Genomic DNA, 3,768 nt, shown 5'->3' on the forward strand with positions numbered 1-3,768 from the left:
GGCACATATGGGAGTTGATGCTTTCTGCTCCTCCCTTCTTCCTCTCTCTCTCTCTCTCTCTCTCTCTCTCTCTCTCCCCTCTCTAAAATAAATAAATAAAGTTAAAAAAAATCAATTCCTGGGTGAACAGCTCGGTTGGTTAGAGCACCCTCACAGAGCACGAAGATTGCCTGTTTGATTTCCTGGTCAGGGCACATACAGTAGCAGCTTGGTGTTTCTGCCTCTCTCAAAAATAAATAATAGCCTGACCTGTGGTGGCACAGTGGATAAAGCGTCGACCTGGAAATGCTGAGGTTGCCGGTTCGAAACCCTGGGCTTGCCTGGTCAAGGCATATATGGGAGTTGATGCTTCCAGCTCCTCCCCACCTTCTCTCTCTGTCTCTCTCTTCCTCTCTGTCTCTCTCTCTCTCCCTTTCTCTCTCCTCTCTAAAATGAATAAATTTTAAAAATAAATAAATAAAATAAAATAATGTTGCTATAAACACTGATGTACAAAAATCTCTTTGAGAACTTGTATTCAATTCCTTAAAAAAATAAATAATAGGCCTGACCAGGTGGTGGCGCAGGGGATAGAGCGTCGGACTGGGATGCGGAAGGACCCAGGTTCGAGACCCCGAGGTCACCAGCTTGAGCGCGGGCTCATCTGGCTTGAGCAAAAAGCTCACCAGCTTGGACCCAAGGTCGCTGGCTCCAGCAAGGAGTTACTCGGTCTGCTGAAGGCCCGCGGTCAAGGCACATATGAGAAAGCAATCAATGAACAACTAAGAAGTCGCAACGCGCAACGAAAAACTAATGATTGATGCTTCTCATCTCTCTCTCTGTTCCTGTCTGTCTGTCCCTGTCTATCTCTGCCTATGTAAAAAAATAAATAAATAAAAAATAAATAAATAAATAAATAATAGCCTGACCAGGCGGTGGTGCAGTGGATAGAGTGTCAGACTGGGATGCGAAGGACCCAGGTTTGAGACACTGAGGTCACCAACTTGAGCATGGGCTCATCTGGTTTGAGTAAAGCTCACCAGCTTGGACCCAAGGTTGCTGGCTCGAGCAAGGGGTTGCTCAGTCTGCTGTAGTCCATGGTCAGGGCACATATGAGAAAGCAATCAATGAACAACTAAAGTGCCACAACGAGGACCTGATGATTGATGCTTCTCGTCTTTCTCCGTTCCTGTCTGTCTGTCCTAATCTATCCCTCTCTCTGTCTCTGTAAAAAAAAAAAAAAAATTAAAACAAAACAAAAAAATAAATAATAGTACAAGAATGAACCCTGTGTTTTGTTTTATAGAGAGAGAGAGAGAGTCAGAGAGATGAGAAGCATCAATCATCAGTTTTTTGTTGCGACACCTTAGTTGTTCATCGATTGCTCTCTCACATGTGCCCTGACCTCGGGCCTTCAGCAGACAGAGTAACCCCTTGCTTGAGCCAGTGACCCTGGATCCAAGCTGGTGAGCTTTTGCTCAAACCATTTGAGCCCACGCTCAAGCTGGCCACCTCGGGGTCTCAAACCTGGGTCCTTCCGCATCCCAGTCCGATGCTCTATCCACTGCGCCACCGCCTGGTCAGGATGAACCCTGTGTTTTGATACAACTGTAAACTTACTTTTGCTCCACCTTGTACTTTTTCTGGGGAGAAATGTCTTGCTACGTTTTCTAGGGGGAAAAAAGGTGTATTTAGTCCAATTCATGCTATCCATACACTCCCCAAACAGCATGTATGCTATTTGACGTTACATCATTCATACATTTATTTAAAAGCATATCCATTTTGTACCCAAATTACAAATTGGTTTTTCTTGGCAGCATGAAGCTCTCTCAATTCCTCTCAGTACAACCAGTAACCATAGGTGTATGAAGGCATATAATTTTATGTTAGTTTCTTTGCATTCATTTCTATGCTTCACTTGGAATTTTTTTTTTTTTTTTTTTTGTATTTTTCTTAAGTTAGAAACGGGGAGGCAGTCAGACAGATTCCCACATGCACTTGACCGGGATCCACCCGGCATGCCCACCAGGGGGTGATGCTCTGCCCATCTGGGGTGTTGCTCTGTTGCGACCAGAGCCATTCTAGCGCCTGAGGCAGAGGCCATAGAGCCATCCTCAGCGCCTGGGCCAACTTTGCTCCAATGGAGCCTCGGCTGCGGGAGGGGAAGAGAGAGACAGAGAGGAAGGAGAGGGGGAGGGGTGGAGAAGCAGATGGGCGCTTCTCCTGTGTGCCCTGGCCGGGAATCAAACCCGGGACTCCTGCACGCCAGGCCGACGCTCTACCACTGAGCCAACTGGCCATGGCTCACTTGGAAAATTTTATAGTATCAAACCAGGAAGAATATTCCAATTTGTAGGCCTAGCAATATGAGAGCCATTTAGGATGGCTTAAACTTTTTTTTTCTTTTTTATATCTTTTTATTTTTTACAGAGACAGAGAGTGAGTCAGAGAGAGGGATAGACAGGGACGGAGAGAGATGAGAAGCATCAATCATTAGTTTTTCATTGCATGTTGCAACACCTTAGTTGTTCATTGATTGCTTTCTCATATGTGCCTTGACCGCGGGCCTTCAGCAGACCGAGTAACCCCTTGGTGGAGCCAGCCACCTTGGGTTCACGCTGGTGGGCTTTTTGCTGAAGCTGATGACCTCGGGGTCTCGAACCTGGGTCTTCCGCATCCCAGTCTGACGCTCTATCCACTGCGCCACCGCCTGGTCAGGCTTAAACTTTTTGTTTTTGAAATTAATCTCTAAATACAAATATTGCCCAAATGCCCATTTGTACAAAATTAAATAAAGTGTTTTAAGGTCACCATACTCCCCATTGTCAGCTTGTTACATTTCATGCTAAATCTTTCACACACAATACAATAACAACAACACATGTTAGTGTCTTAGGGCTGCTTGAAGAAAGTACCACAGGTGGGGTGGCTTAAACAACAGAAATCTATTGTCTCACAGTTCCAGGGGACAGAATTCCAAGATCAAGGACTTGGTCTGGATTGGTTCCTACTGAGAGTTGAAAAGAAGAAGCTGTTCCTTTTCCTCTCTCAGCTTCCAGTAATGTGCTGGCAATCTCCGGCGTTCCGTGGCTTGTAGAAGCATCCCCCATCTCTGCTTCCGTCTCACATGACTTTCTCCCTGTGCATATGAGTCTGTTTCCAAATTTCCCCTTTGTATAAGTACAGTCATATTAAACTGGCTCCCAGCCTACTCCAGTGTGACAACTAATTCCATCTGCAACCACCTTGTTTCCAAATAAGGTCATAATCTGCACTGCTGGGCATTAGGACTTCCTCATATTAATTTTAGGGGACATAACACAAAGCACAATACCTGCATACACACATGCATGCATGTGAATGTGCATTTATTGCTATAAAAAATATGAGGTCAGCCTGACTTGTGGTGGCGCAGTGGATTAAAGCCTCAACCTGGAATGCTGAGGTCACTGGTTCAAAACCCTGGGCTTGCCCAGGCAAGGCACATACAGGAAGTAACTACGAGTTGATGCTTCACACTTCTCTCTCTCTCTCTCCTCTATCTAAAAATCAATAAATTTAAAAAAAATTTTAATATATGAGGTCAGCTCTGCCTTGGTACCTTGGTTGGTTAGAGGATCATCTGGAAGCATAGAGATTGCTGGTTCAATGCCCAGTTAGTGCACATACAGGAACAGATTGATATTCCAGTCTCTCTCTCTCTCTCTCTCTCTCTCTTTCTCTCCCTTCCTCTCACACTAATCAATCAATAAATATTAAATTTAAAAATGAGGTCAGATCTTGCTT

The sequence above is a fragment of the Saccopteryx bilineata genome, chromosome 1 (genome assembly GCF_036850765.1).
Source record: "Saccopteryx bilineata isolate mSacBil1 chromosome 1, mSacBil1_pri_phased_curated, whole genome shotgun sequence".
Classification (NCBI taxonomy): Eukaryota; Metazoa; Chordata; class Mammalia; order Chiroptera; family Emballonuridae; genus Saccopteryx; species Saccopteryx bilineata.